Source organism: Varroa destructor, unplaced genomic scaffold (assembly GCF_002443255.2).
Source record: "Varroa destructor unplaced genomic scaffold, Vdes_3.0 BEIS01000001.1, whole genome shotgun sequence".
Classification (NCBI taxonomy): domain Eukaryota; kingdom Metazoa; phylum Arthropoda; class Arachnida; order Mesostigmata; family Varroidae; genus Varroa; species Varroa destructor.
The window spans coordinates 72,949,743-72,966,003 of NW_019211454.1; the positions used below are offsets into that span (position 1 = coordinate 72,949,743).

Consider the following 16,261-nt stretch of genomic DNA (forward strand, 5'->3'; position numbering starts at 1 on the left):
TATATATAAAGGTTATCTAAAACTTTGGTATCACAACTGGCCCACTAAGCATGAAGAATTAACAACATTATTATAGCCAACACGTTTGACAATACAGTGAATGTAGCATGTTTTGCCTATATAGTAAAATCTTCATCTGTAGTCGATCATATTTAACTTGGCTGTCCTACTTATAAAAACAAGTATTTAGAAGTAAATAAAATAGATTTATCGTCGTATTTCCCTGCAAGAATAAAAACGTCGTTTCAGATAATACTATTGCATCTTGACCTAAGATAATTTTCTCAAAAGGATATTGCTCAATTAAAAGTAACACATTGCCATAATAAGTGGTTACCAGTAAAATTCATGTTTATTTTTGTTTCTTTGTTCTTATTTTGGCTTGAATATTTAACGAATGAGCTTTTTTTTTTTAAATTTAGGAACGTAGCAGGTGATCGTCGAACGGTTCAAGAATCGTCTTCAGTGAAAAAACTGTAGCATATTGAGATGGCCCCACATGATTACTATTTGGAACCCATGCGTACACATTGGCACGCATAAACGGCAGCTACCGTTGACCGGTACCCCAGTTAGACCCGACGACAGATAGTGAATTGTACCGTCGCAATAATATATATATGCACCAATTAGTTACAGCAAAACGGTTAACTCACGACAACCGATGGAGACCTCTACCGGACATTAATTAAGCAACATAACCGTTATTTTGAATCGTGTCAATATTTATATAGCTATATTGATGGTAACAGCGCCGATAATGTCTCAGTGATAAGCCTCGATATCTCTATATGCAGAGTTATACACGTATCTGAGCAGTGTTGAACAAGGCTGTTATAGGATAGATAGGCTGAATAAGGAATAGTTAACATGTGCTCCGCATCGACCCTATTCGATATGACGCCATTACAAAGTGTGACGGCTCAAGACGAGGCGCACGCTCAGCGCATATTCATGTTATCCTATCTAATTTTTTTTTTGTCCAATAAAAAAAAAAATAGAAATACATTCTATCCAAAAACACGTATGGCATTCTCATGGCTTCGGAGATCTCAGAACGGATCAGTGCACTTAAGGCCGTTACTAGATTTAGATTGCTTTGTATCAGGCAGGATGCATGACTCGATTTCAGAAAACAGGTAGAATATTTGTGTCGTTTTATGTATAAACTGAGTAGACCCAGCTTAGAGGGAAAAGCTTTTCGACGTATAACGAAAATGGACCGTTTCTCGCGTATGTAAACAGCTTTTTTTATTCTGGTCTTTTCAAGCTCACGTGCGATTTTGCGCCGGTCCATAAAGCATTAAACCGGACGAAACTAGTTGAAATTTGACAATTAATTCGCGTTATCATCTACAATGGCTTGCCGTAATGAATATAGCTGAGTTACTAATTTAGTTTAACTTGGATGCTTTACCGGGTGTCTCGGTTCTCCAGTGTCGTCAAGTATCTCGAAAAAACGTTATCCGGAATCGTTTAGCTTCAGCAGCACGTAGTTTGAAGAACGTAGGCAAAAGCGTCCATTATATGAGCTTCCGCCATGTTATCATTCGAACGAAGGAGTAAACTAAACTAGGGGACAGTGTTTCTACGATTATAAATAAAATACACTTGAAAGATACGTGTAAGAGTATTCTCAATGTTCGTGCTATAAATATCGTTTAAAAGATTCAGTTTTGAACAATGGGTCAGATCACTGTTTGGCCTTGAAAGGGTTATGCGATAGAAAATTTACGTCCGTTTCGGAACAGCATGTATAAATAATATGGGTCAGACGACGACTCGCGAAATCCTTACCGCGTCACGATTGCCAACATCAAGTTGGATCGCCCCTCGAAAGTCAACAGACACAGGGACGGACGAGTACTCAAGAATAAACCCCGTGAACTCTGATCGCTCCGATGAAAAAATCGGCCTGATAAAACGACAGAAAAGGAGTACAGTAGCAAAATCATCAAAAGGCAAGATCCGATCGCGCAGTTCAATCGTTCTTCGTTTGCCGCAGAAGAAGGAAACATAAGAGCGTTGATTCGGGCTATGCGGAAGTATATACGTAAAGAAGTAGTAAAAGAAAGGCATAACTCAATATATGAACGCATGATAACAAAATTGATGCCAGTACCGGAGCTGGTCTCGTCTGATGACGGCCTGTAATAGCAACAATGAGTAACAACACGAAGATTGTTGCACGAGCGATGTCGTTTCGAAATTGGGAAACGTTCAGATTTCGGATGAAATTGTGCTGTACTCTAGATAAGCCGCATCTCCATAATGAACGTGGTTCATCACGCACGTCGGACCCGCTCGTCGATTCGGTCCTGCGCGTGCGAAGCCAATATTGTTAGCAAACGTGCGCGTACCGAAACGCTAACATAGATGCCACAAACACAGCTCTCTTCTGGCAGTCAATATTTCGAACGAGTCTTTTTGTCATAATTACTCCGTTAAAAATGCTGAACCTGATAAAGTGGTTATTTATAATGCGTTTGCTCAATTTAATCTCTGCCATCGAATATTATCATTTACATTACGTAATTGATTTTTACCACTGCACTGATCCAACATCTGATTATGAAAACGAAAAAGATTACTGTTGTATTGTCGTCCCGAGCTCCAACGACGACGCTCGTAGCGCCAAGCGGGCCTTATTAAATTCCAAGACAAAAAAGAAATGGACAACAATTGGGTTACACCGCAACAATTGGGATCGCTGTAGAGCCTTCATAATGTTGTAACATAAAGGCTTATTCAAATTATCATATGATTATATTATTTATGTGTATACAGATCTGCCTAAACAATAGCGGCCTGCCATTATTACTGCTAGGATCGGAATAAAGACGAATGTGACAAGAGTTAGCTTCTGACATTCAACGGGATGGCACAATCTCTTCATGTCGTACCTAAATCGTAGTTTGAATTATTGCATATAATTATAAGAATAATCCCTTAGCCAATGCTTTGACCAGTAGTAATAAATTGTTGTTCGCTGAACGGCAGCCATACTCCTCAACTCGCATATAGTGCCCTTAACCACAACGAATCAGGAAGTTTCGTTAACGGGAAGAGCAAGTGGCCCGTACAAGGAAAAACGTCATTTCACAGTAGCTTCCCTGAGAAGTGGCAGCACAGCGCAATACGACGCAGACCAGATAATCGCCGTGGCGCCATGGGTACCGAACAAAAAAAGGCAAACGCCTTCTCGTCAACCCTGACGAATAGAAGTGATAAATGCGAAAGAAAGCAAACGGGCGGGATTCATCTGTTTTAGGCGATTATCATCATGACGACCTTCGCGACAAATGAACGAAACACAACAACTAGCGAGCAACATGGACGAAAAAAAAAAGGCGCCAAATTAGAATAGGTAGACGATGATCGCCGCTGGGCGTCGCTGTCGACGTCAAACGTCACAACAGTTTCACCAATTATCGGCGTATGAATCGTTACTTGAACGAACAACAGATGGGCGACTGCGAACAGAAGCAGAACTACAATAGCAAATGTAAATGAAATTTTTCAAACTTACTGACAGTTGTAAAGCTACTGTGACAAACGTATGTGCTGCTACGGCGCGCATGAACCTAGCACGTGGACAGCCATAACAATTGTGCCAGCGATAACTATCTAGAAGCACGAGACTGACTATAATTTGTAAGTAAGTAAAATAGTTAAGCCTGCAAAATCATCAACATGCTCGTGCAGCCTATTGGAGCGCCGTGGCTTTCACGTGGCGCTGTTCACGTATCTCACACTTGTGTACATAAGGTGACAAAGTGCCATAAAATCACAAAGTAGTGGACACGCACCAGTACGATAGCTAGCAAGAAAGGTAAGACGGCTCTCATAGCAACATACATCTACAGCAGCGTTGCTCTGGAAAATTGTCACCTACTTCATCACCATTTATCCAAACCATTCCTCATTTGAACGTTGTTTTCACGTTAAGCAAATATCCAACGTAATGATGGCAAAGCAGACGTTTCAAAGATTTCTGACTGCAGATTACCTGGGACCCAGACAAGTGTATACCGCTTGAGATAACAAGCTCCAAAACGTATGACTGGAACGAAACGCTCTAAAAAAGAGGTTCACGAATTGTACGTAACATATAGATGGCTCCCCTTTTTCGAGAGAGATATAGTTATTACTGCCTATAAGAAAAACATAGGATGAACATGGCCGTGTGTATCTGCACCCTACGCTTTGGGTAAAACACGATTTCTTGCTCAGTACACAGTGTTCTCTCACTTCGCGTTCACCCCTCTCGCCATAGCTTCATTTTAGTCGGGTGTATTATTATGCAAATATCAGTTCTAATAACGATACTAGCAATGGTGATCCTACTTATAGTAACAATAACAACAACCCTTCCTGATAACGTTAATCTGCTTTGCAGTCATCGCCTGCAAAGGGTGGACGGTGCAACAACTATAATGGCCGGTCACAGACATATCTAGCAGACCGGCGTCTTACGTTCCACTTGATTATCAGAGTCTCACAGGACTAATAGTAAATGGAGCAATATAAGCTGCCACCGCAGGAACAGATCGGCAACCGCAGGCCGACGTAGCCCCGCTCGCTTGAGGCAGGTGAGAGCAGCTGTCATAATGATGGCCTCTATGGTGGTACTGGCAACGGCGGTTACAAACACGTTTCTTGTGGTACGCCTATGCAACACAAGTACGCGCCGGACGGACTGCGAGCTAAGTTTACGCCGAAGACGAAACGCACGGAGTGGACGCGAACGCAGAAACCGGTAGACGTTGATTGCGGCACCGACCCTATGACCATCCGTCCATTTATCAATCAATCCATCCATCCATCCAGCCATCGCTATGGGAACATTGCAGGTCCGTGGCGTCGCGCAAGTAGAGTTGTTCACACGCACGCACGCACGCACGCACACTCAATGCCGCACAGACCCACGCATACAAATCGCTACTGGCTATCGCTGTCGCCGCGAAAGCTCGTGCGCAAGCTGAGCGTCCATTGGTTCATTTCCATGAAGATACATCCAGTACTTGTTATGCAAAGCTTAAAAAAAATCGCTTACCCCCACACAGAGCCTGCGCTGGACAACAATGCCACGACGCCATATAACCATGATGCGGTAAATGGCAGAATAATTAACTAAACATCTAGCGCTATTTGACCACTGCACTCATTTTATTATCTAAAATAAAAGCTCCGTTTGAAAACGTTTTGGCAAATATGGATATTTTACAATTCAAGCAATGCCCAATTGGAATCGAACGTTGCCATTTTAACTGGCGACGTCCCGTGTGCGTATCTTTTACCAATATGCGTTTATCTTTATGGTAAAAGTCGCGGCCACGTTCAGATGCAACGCGGTATGCAGTGATATTATTATGTCTGTCCTGATAACTCTTGACAAAAAATGTTGTCAATAGAAGGGGTTATTCAATGAATCATCCATTTCACACGAGTGTAGGCGGTAAAAAGCGGGGCTAAAATCTGATCGTACGGCATTTGATTAATATTAAGCAATTCTGCGGGAACAGTCATCTCACATAGGACATAAGTCAATGTGGTGTGGCAAAATCGTTGTCGTAATCTTCAACGTCACTATCATCACCAACGTCGCCGTTCATGCCAAATTGCCCCAAGGGCAGACATTGAGTAGACCAGTCTGTGACTATGGATAATGCATACAGTCGGCAAACGTCTTCTAACTTGATACAGAGTTGTCTCTGCTCTTTGTACGCCATCGCGTAGCCAGTAGAAGCCACTCAAACGATACTAACGTACATACAATGACATTGAATTCGGTTGGTTTCCGATTAGCGTGTAGGGTATCGCAAAATTTATCGTCTCTCATGGTCTCAATGAGAGAAGCTAGATAGAGTTGTCTTGTGTAACATATATTTCGTTAGAGCAACATTGATCCGATTGCCCGCCAGAAGGCCAGATAAGGGAGCCTAAGTTACGAAAGCGATAACCTTGCTGCTTGACGGAGCAAACGAAACACTAGCAGGTAGAGAATTCAGAAAAATTCATCATAGGCTACGTCTGCGGGAAACGATAGTTTCGTTCAGGTCAGCTCGCGAACAATTCTTTTAGGCTGTATTAGCTAAACGAACATCAGTGATGTTTTGGGACATATACGTATATATAGAACGATTGAAAACAACGATGATCGATGGGATTTCGCAACACGTAAATATATACAGGCTGAATGCCTTAATTAACTCGACTAGAACGATAAGTATTAGTTAGAACGGAAGCTAAGCGAGCTAGCATCGAAATACTGATTCAGAGTTTTTCGATTTCTGAGAATTAAACGAAAATTATCTCGTCATCATACAATTTATCCGTTATAAATGCCGGATACTCAAGCGTTGTATCAAGCGAAACGTCTTTTCAGAGCAATAGCTATGTCACTTCGCCTTGTGGCCGCTAACACCAATGGATCCACAAGGAAGATTTTACAGAAGTAGCATTTCCTCTGTCCTCTGAACTGGAAGCACTGTTTCTTCGATAAGATACGTGTTTGTGTTGACTATTTCGTGAAACGTATACGGTTGGTCATAGACACAGGACAGGGCCTTACTTCCGTTCGGCAACGAACGTGAGTTCACGACGCGAATCGAACAACAATACCGGCCCACAAGCAGCCAGCAGGAGCCTCTGCCACCGTCATTCACTTTTACTTATCGCAGTAGATTTTTCAAAACTCCCAACATCCATATCGAAAAACCCGACTGAATGGGCGTGATCTTATTGCAAAATGGCAGCTTGTCTTCACCAAAATCTCAGCGTGTCTTCATGTACGAGACCACTGTGCCCTATACCAGTCGAGGTTTGAATACTACCGCTGCCTATTCTGTCGTTTTCTGCATATGAGAATAATAACTGAACATAGGCACGTCAATAAAGCGGTAGAATATCGGTTGAGCGGACTGAGGTATAGATCGAGCTCGGCAGAACGGCGGCAACGGTGCTCGTTGACTGATCAAATTGCTAGAAGTTGCAGACGCACAAACAAGATAGAATTTTCTGGCTGAACACCAACATGAAATCATCATGGAATTAAAATATAGTGCATTGCTGTCATTTGCAATATGCTGCAAAATAACACACTTTCAGCTTATGCGGTAAAAAAAAAGGGAGATGATCACGTCGAATGTCGGTAGGTTTTATTTAGAAGATGCTCGTCTAAAGGAGCTTCGGCTTTAGCGGGCCGTCAAGTAGCTACCTTGTTTGTGAGCTTCTCACGTATAGTAAATGTGTACAGAGTTGACGAGTCATCTGTACCCAGGTGTTAAATTGTCACCCTGATCAGTCACGATTGGCAATGCCAGCTTAAGGTCACATCTAACAAAAATCGAGATTTTTTCATCTGCGTATCTACACTTGAGAAAATTTCGTAACCGCATGCCAAGCACGCATGAGACCATTGAGAAACAATAAACTTTTGCGATGTAGTCACTATTTTTTTTTTTTTTTTTTCTGTATCTTTCCGTGACGCTAACTATAGTACTAATAAACAAAACACACACATCGACAATGTGATCGGTGTTAGTTTTACCGTTGTTGTTGTTGTTGTTGTTATTATTATTAGTCGAGTCAGAACGGTGGCTGATTGAGCCAATCAGTGGGCAAGCGGGTGTCCGCAACAGCTTAGCGGGTAACTTATTTACCTTCTATACATGTTGTTCCACGCTGTGAACGCCTAACGGCAATATCGGCCGTTAAATACATAGAGGAAATCATATAGGTGAATAGGAATATACTTTATCGCTAATGACATATTGACGACAACGATCGATGATGGCAATCGCGATGCGCGAAGGATGCACAGAACGACGGATATCTACGACAGGATGATACGTCTAGCATCCTTCGAGCCGATCTCCTTCCGCTGTCAAAGGAGGACATTACCGAATAGTAACAGCAGAAATAGCAACTATAGGATTAAAATCCTTCGTTGGCGAATTGAGCTCGCGCACAAATGATATTGTGATGCGCTATTCTGTAATTAATTTATATTGTTACTGTTATTTGTAACTGCGTTGCTTGTATAAGGTAATAGATAAATACATCGGCTGACTATAATGAATATTATGACCTTTACATTGTATATAATGTTCTCGTATATAATGACGCCAGCAAAAGTGCGGTGCTAGAATGCTTTGAATAGTAACATAAAGCAACGACGACGACCGTAATGACATTATGTCATGCTGCCCTAACAATAACCGTTGTTGCTTATTAAATCAACTCCTTTACTGAGGGTAGTAAAGTTTTGTCGACAAATGATTACTGCAATATCACAAACGTAACGTAAGTATAACTGGGTTCTGACATAACCAAACGACCATTCTCGTAAGTTTATATACGTAACGACGCGATGTACTGTTGGCACAAGGACCATTTTAATGTAACAATGTAATTTTTTTTTCCAACCAAATGCAGGAGTAACTGCGTCAACGAAACTGTTGTTGGCTAATGTCGGCGTCTGCTGTTGTTGAACAACACAATTGTTCCGGTATAATCCCACAAAAATCTAGCGCTGGGTCACATTTTAAAGGACAGTGCCGGACACATTCAACCGGCTGTTGTTACTTATGATATATAATTGCATTAGTTATTAATGTGTAATAAAACGATAATAGTAACTTCAGCTAGTACTAAAACTCTTAACATCATAAATCTATAACGAGCAATGTCTGTCGATGTTTTTTTCGCAGATATTAAGTATAAGGAAGTCGGAGTTGTATCGTACAACTTTCCTGCATCAGGTCTCTAGTTATAATTGCTCCTTTAGGCCTTATCGGCAGTGTATAGAACAGATGACCGGGCCCTTCCACCTTAAATACACGTGGTAGCTTATGTTGCATCCAATTTCATTTTTATGCATGAACGGCCTGTGTCATAGCTACATTCGTTTTTAAGGTCCGAGGGATTTGTTAGTTCGACATAGATATATACTCGAAGCCATTCGAAATATACCTAAAGAGAATCTTTTACCATATATCTTCTCCATATATTCAGTTCAAATGAAGACCTGTGATGCTATTCATTGAATAACAGCTAATCTAATTATAGCTGCCACCACAAATGGAACTTGTTACAAAGATAATTATTATCGAGCTCTTTCTTGTCGCTTGTAAATAAGTGAATTTATCAATAAGAGAACATACGGCCCGGCTTATGGCGCGCACGCCGTCCACCCTGGCGAAAAAAAAAAAGTCAGTTATAATTTTGTGCGCTGTTGCGGATCGAAAAAAATCAGCTAGCAGTGGAGGACGAGAGGTCGATTGAATATACCTATACAAATATGTTAAACTTATGGATTATCACAACATGGCATTGTATTAGGCCTAAATAAACATAGGCACATGTACCTTCCCAACGCACTGTTACTATTTATTATGTAGCTAGTAGTAATAAATGAAGAACAAAGATTCGGATTTTTATCGAGTGGCAGATCCCGTTTCACAATGACTGTCGAGTGTTTTGGTGTTTAGCCAGCTTACCTATATTATTTTCTGTTCTACTATATTCTTCCGAAAAACTAGCATTGATTGTGAACTGTTTGTGTAGTGTTTTGTAGTTACCATCGTAGTTTCGAACAGAATTATATGAAAGTAACCACGATCTTGTAGCGGTCAACCGGATTACTATATTTGGCGCTTCTCTTCATAGAGCACGATTGTTTCATCTCGTCTTCCTTTAACGCTCCATCCCGTGCCCTCCTGTCCCATCTCCCCCTCTTTCCGCGCATCTGATCGTACGAGATAATGAATGACTACCGAGGTCATCACGTAATGCCAGTGGTAGAAACTGTTCTCACTTAAACCGATTATGGCACACTTTAAAAAAACTTATCGGTCTATGGTATAATAACAGTAACTACAGCTAATAATCAGCTGCCATTATGGCTGTTATTTTAAAAACACCTCATTTTCTGTTACTGTACCGTTCCCGTTCTAATTGCTATGGCGGCGACGATCAGTCGCTCGTTAGCGAATGGCCAAGTTCGACAAATTAGCAGAAATAGGAGCTCAACTTCGACGCTAAGGAACTAACAGAAGCTATGAAACTAGTCTACGGCAATGGGTGTTTATGCGAGATAGCTAATATTCAAACCGCCGGCTAACTTCTAACGTGTTACATTGGGTCAATCAGTAGTAGCACCGACGAGATGCGTGATGATAACAGCAGCAAGATCAAGCGTTAGTAAAAGATGAATAGCTGAATGAGAGCAGCTGATGGTGAAGCGGGCCCAGATATGAGCCAAAATAAATCGCATCCGCACAGAAGAAAAACGTACAGAAGAACTTACGTAGCAAGGGAAAAAGGAAGAACATGAGGAGGAGAATAGGAAGAAGGAAAAGCGAAAGCTAGACAAAGCAAACATCTCTGCAACGCACAGATTCGACCTAGAGCGTCGCTCAACGCCGTCAACACACGCAGATAGCTATACTGAAAATTTATTGCTACCGATAATAACAGAACCTGCGCCAGAAGCAGCAATAATGGCGGCGTTATTGTCAGGGAAAAACTACGCACAATGGCGTTGTTGGACACAGTTAACAGGGCGATAGAAGTGTTATAACGTCTGGATGGCTCTAGTGTCGTTGAAGATTGTGGCAGCGACTGTAATTTGAAGATGTGTGCCTAACATCAACCGAGGGACAGGATTCATTATAAACGAACTCGAAAATCTTGTGCGCTACCAAATGCGGTGAATGCAGCGATTGGGTGGATACATGAACTTCTGCACTGGCTATCCAATCCAGGCCTTTCCGGAACCTCCGCCGTGTTTGGACAGCAGAATTACTGTCTTGCACGTCCAGATTGGCTCAGCCGTTCGTCTATATATGCGTTCTCAGCGCCATCAAATTACGGCCTTCTTTCTTTTGCCGACTGGCCTCGCCTTGAACCATGCATTGAGCCGCGAATACTTGCATGCACTCCCATTTCTTTTGCACAGGAAAATCCAGTAACTCTTGCTGTTCGGCTAATGGAGACAATACAACTAGATCCAAGCGGGAAAAGGTGCGTGCGCATTCTAAGGAATATGCTACGCGGAAAAATCCCTTCGGCCAATCAGTAATGCTCTCTATCAGTAAACTGGCTGCTCATACTACAGATCCCTGCTCCGCGTTGGCTTCAGTGAATCATATCGTCTAAGAAAGCTGACCAGGCAGCAGTAGCAGCAGCAGCAGCACGTAACAAAAGGATCACAACATAAGCAATACACAGCGACAGAATCGCCCAGACATATGCACACACCCCATATACGCATACCGGACAGGGCATCCGATTCCCCTTACCTGCTCTTACCGTCTGTTCCTCCAGATCTGGGGAATAGCATCTCAAAAATAAGATAAGCGCGACTCCGACGGCGCACGAAGTCGCCGACTCTGCCACTCGAACCCAAAAACGAGCAGCTGCCGTTGTTTCTCGCTCTCTCTCGCCCGTTTATTTTTTACTTTTTTTTTTTTTGTTTATAGCGGGAAATAGTTGGCGCTGACGAAAAGATGAAAGGCGCCGTCGGTGCTGTTGCTGCTGATGGCAACGGTAGTGACGATGGCTGCCGTGCTCACGGTGTGGCGAAGACGATGTTGTTGATTATTTTGGTATCGCCCACCGGTTTCTTTGAGTTTTTTTTTCACTGCTGCTTGTCCGTTATCGCTGTCAGCCATTCGTTCAGCCGACGATCCGTTGCTGACTGACCACTCCACTAGCATAGGAGGCGGCCAATCCACTTCTCTAAAAAGTCATGCACTAAAATTGGAACAGTCATCCGACATGCGGCACGCATTGCTTCTCCTGCTTCGCTAAGAACCGTGGTCGTATGGCCACGATCGCGACTAGCGTTGTGAGCTAAACAACCGCGTTCGCCAAGATGCAGCCGACGCGAAAAACGCAATAAGTTAAGCATTAAAATTTTGCCCTTACTTCTATCTATGAAGGGAAGAAACATAGGAAATGTGGAGTACCAAACGCTTAACTTGGACGATGCTAAGCGGCTACAGAAAAAATACGATATTTAGAATGAGCCGAAAGGGACGCGAGCCTCTGTGGAAATCTTCTTTTAGATATAACGCCGCACGACGCCGTGAACAGCAATGTCGGCATCTCGGGCGAGTCTTACCTGGTTCTTCGTTATGTTATCGTTTTCGTTCAAGTTCATTTGGTCATATTCGGGGGGAGCTGGCGGTAACCTTTTCAGGCCGTAGTCCTTTATGTCTATATTTCACTCCACTTCCACACTTTCAATAGGGTTGAAAAAGCGATGCTTCAAGACAACTCAGGACTACAATTTCTATGGGATGAATAATACTCCATGGCCCACGTGCTTATGATTTGACCTACAGAACGACAGCGTAGAGTGACGAGATGAAGTGCCGGCTGCGGCGGCAATCAGTAACCCTGACAGTATCTATAATACAATACAATATACCGGCAGCAATATCTAACAGCGGCGGTCATGGTTACGCACAGTTTTTATTATTAAGCATTCTGTAGTTCGGACCTGCCATACGTCTTTTCGTGCTTCTTTGGCTCGTAGTACGGCAATCATTCAAGTAAACGAGATGACTATGATGTAGCAGCAGTAGTGGCGGTAGCAGTACTACCTCAGACTGACCCGCGTGTAGAAAACCACCGGTCTCAGGGATCACGCGCCGTAATGCCTAAGTTGTTACACTTATACGCTTTCATTTCCATTTTTTCGTTCTCCTTTATATTGCTCACCGTCTTCTTGACTTATATAATGGTTGTTATTGTTGACAATAATGATGTTGTTGTCGCTACACGCTGAACATAGGCCGGTCGGCGGTGCTATGGCGGATAACGAAGATGTCCGTAAGCAAGACGGATCGCAGTGGTTCATCCCTTCACTTGTCAATGTCATAAAGTTAAAAGGCCTACCTAATGACACCATACGACTGCGCGATATAATATTTGCTGACGCCGCTGTCGCGAGCACTTCAGTTAGATTTCTTTGTAGGACGAACAGAGCGAGCTACCGTTACTGCCGGCTACCGACAAACAAATGACCAAAAAAAGCTCTCAAGCTAAATTAGAAAAGCTACTGCCTCACATGTACTATTATACTCCGGTGTATAGTTTAGCTTTCGTGATAATGACTTACTGGCACCTACTTATTACTCTACGCCACTAAACGGTCATCATAAACGATAGCAATTGTGTGAGTCACATGACAAGATCACGCGGAATATTGCGACTACACGTATATATATATATATATATATATATATATATATATACCAGCTCAACATTTTCCATTTTCGTCATAAAATTGATAATGGCCGTAAAGCGAGACGATGACTATTTATGCACTTATCGAAAACACAGATGAACTGAATCGGCCAAAGCCTGACCAAAGCCAACGATGCTAGGATTTTTCATAGGAAAAAAAAAGCATATTTTTTCTTTTTCTATTTCAAATATTCACTACCACCTATTTATACTTAGATGGCAATTTGTTCCTGATATGCCTCTCGATCTGGTAAGCCCGTACATCCACTTCGAGGCGGTGTGCAGCCTAATAACTCAGTTGTTATTTTGACTAAGAACATACAAAAGAAGGGATACGCTCCTAGAAGGTTGAGCTTTGTTCCTTAACATCCAATCAGATTAAGCAAATAACAACAGTTTGACGAACAAATACTCTCAAAACGTTTTCAAAAAATGCACGACACAAACGTGATTGCGCGTGTGTATTTCTGACCGGGGGGTCTTTAAGCTCATCGAATCCCGAAGTTTCTGTAAACTACTACCACTCGAAGACGAACTTGTAACAGCGTCATCATTTCAATTCGAACGATTCGCATTCGCCCGTGGATTCACTCACGTAAGCAAGAACGCGATCATGTAGGAGTCGTCGATGATGGTGATGAGGTCCATTGTGAAATCGAATCATCCTTATCCTTTCGATGCCTTTGCTTAGTGTCATGTCGATGAAGTAGTGTCATGAAGGCCAAGTTCGTCATCGAAGTACCTTCAATTCAACACAGTTTGTGCGATACATAGCCCAACTGTTGCCAGTTGTTTCGTAGCTACGATTTCTACTACACTATGAATACCACTAATACCAATAATATTTCGCTTCTAGACAAGCACGCTAAATTGCCTCGCAGTGGCTGTCGCAAGCGTTAAGTTTCAGACAGTCAGCTAGCTAGCTAGCTAGCTGGCCTGGCCTGGCTGGCCGGCCCGCCGGCCGGTCCAATGGCCGGCCGGCGGAGCTCAAAGCATTACAAACCACGGGCGAGGCCGCCAGTTGTTGTGGTTCTGTTTATAGGCAAAATCAATTTACCAGGCATGACATGAACAAAAGTTCACTTTGTTTACTTTCTCGTAGGAAAGATGTAGCACATACACCCCTATCCCCATTTCCCTACAAGTGCACGTCTGTCTTGATTTCTAGCTACCACCACAAGCTACATATCGTATTCCGTTACCAAGAATCATCGTTCGTGATTATCCTATATTTCTTCTTAGCTGAGGCGTTTGCCCGTCTTCAAAGGTCTTTTCTCTCCTAGTCAAACATTTCTGCCACCGTTCGCCCACCGCCCCCAGCTTTTCCCCCCACACCGTCGCCTAACTAACCGAACCGAAGAGAGTGAGGCAAGCACGAGAAGAGGTAAGTGAAACGATTATCGTCTTTATCAATATTAGTGTTACGACTATTTCGCTATTTAGGTTGTGGTGATGGCCAAAAAAACGTGAAGTATGACGCAAGAGGGAAGCATGTTCGGGTTGAAAATGCCGGTGGACTGAGCAACAATTCTAACAGAAACAGGCTTTCTTAAAGCAACGCTCATCATAGTTCGCGTCTGAACTAATATTTTCAATCTGTAGCTCCAGTCGATCCGAAAACACGATTCCCATCGATTAACTATGACAAGCGCTACCATAGTTATTTAAGTTTCTGACAAAACTCTACTATATAGCAGACAATCATCTGATACTATTTAATGTAGTTTCACAGTGAACAGTATTCCGGATATCTTAGACCTTATACAGTCCTTAGCGAATATCTGCCTACCATAGAAAGGGAACGTTTTCTCTACAAAATTAAGTACACTGAAAAAAATGTATAGAAATATGGAATCACCGAAAGGGCTAGAGCAAGCACACTGTTTAACGTAGGATCAACTTGAGAACTCCATTGCTTACTGTTATGGTATACCCACCGACAAAGCACACGTTATGTGAAGTAATAATGTTGCCCTAGTAATACCCTCGAGAAACTGAAGACTGCTTCTAAATGCGACGTTATTTTGAACTGTGCTTTATCAGAAATTTCACTTGTCGACTCTATATATATATATATATATATATATATATCATTTTCATTATGATCATCGACAGATAAAATATTAGTTACCGTCAAATTTCGCTCCTTTAACGGAACTATTTCTTTATCCCAGCATTCTCTCCCTTCCACACTTTTTGTTAATTCTAGAAATTCTTCCAGTTTTACATACGTACGTAAATTATGTTGGACGATGTGTGCACGTATCTGTACTGGCATAGAACCGTCACAAATGACCATAATAGCACTGATGTATATGAAGACGTATCGTAGGGGAGCAATGATTGCTATTCGTCGAAAGCCCACCTCGGCCACTCCTCGGAATCAAACGTTGGCGTATCGCGTTTAATCGAGAAAATTATACAAATATAGATTCCCATAAATCTAGCCGTCGTTGTTTTTTCTCGTTTCTTCGATCAAAAAGCAAGGGTGGAATATAGCGTATGATTATGTGTAAACAACGGCAACGGCAAAATTAAAAATAAAGGTACGGCAAAAATAAAGAACTACATAATACTTCTCTTTGATGATCTCCTCCGGCATAAAGTATTCAGTTGATTCTTTCCTACTTTATAAAGGAGCTTTCCAATGCTTAAAATACGCTTATCCTAGTACAACGTCAAGCCGTATTAGTCACACCTTCTCCTGTATTCATTCTACCAGGTGCATTTAAGAAATAAATCAATTTTTCAAATAGGGCATCCGAAACTGGGTTATCTTTGCGTCTAGCAAATCCGTACGCGTTTTGTGTTATCTTTCCTGTTCTAAAGGCACAGTTGAGCATTCCCTAGGTAGCGATGCGGGACAATAGTTTCAGCATATGATGTTTATTTCCATATTTTTTGGGTACGAGATTTAACTTAGCAATTTTTATTAAAATTTTCTTTAGAAGAATGCTATGTGTGTGATTAGAGAAATCTTGCTGCACATATCTAATCTCGC

At 42.1% G+C, this 16,261-nt stretch overlaps 1 protein-coding gene and 2 long non-coding RNA genes across 15 annotated transcripts in view; 1 reads left to right on the forward strand and 2 right to left on the reverse strand.

The window, feature by feature from the left end:
* LOC147759069 (uncharacterized) overlaps nt 1-15,231 on the reverse strand; it is a 16,314-nt gene extending 1,083 nt beyond the window's left edge. Inside the window, exons 1-2 of one of the 2 annotated variants that reach the window (XR_015324355.1) lie at nt 12,131-15,231; nt 11,317-11,859 (exon numbers count right to left, since the gene is read on the reverse strand). This is a non-coding gene — a long non-coding RNA (uncharacterized LOC147759069). Of the gene's footprint in view, nt 1-11,316 lie in introns of both variants that reach the window. The other variant, XR_015324324.1, reaches the window with a different exon arrangement.
* Nucleotides 1-16,261, reverse strand: part of LOC111243941 (uncharacterized) — a 156,012-nt gene that overhangs the window by 71,751 nt on the left and 68,000 nt on the right. The gene's annotated exons all lie outside the window — the stretch shown is intronic.
* Nucleotides 3,268-9,471, forward strand: LOC147759070 (uncharacterized). Of its 3 annotated transcripts, none has more exons than XR_015324284.1 (2): nt 3,268-3,832; nt 4,400-9,471. It is a non-coding gene; the product is annotated as an uncharacterized LOC147759070 (long non-coding RNA). The 3 variants fall into 3 exon arrangements; XR_015324289.1 differs by having other exon boundaries at nt 3,268-3,658; XR_015324233.1 differs by having other exon boundaries at nt 3,268-3,654.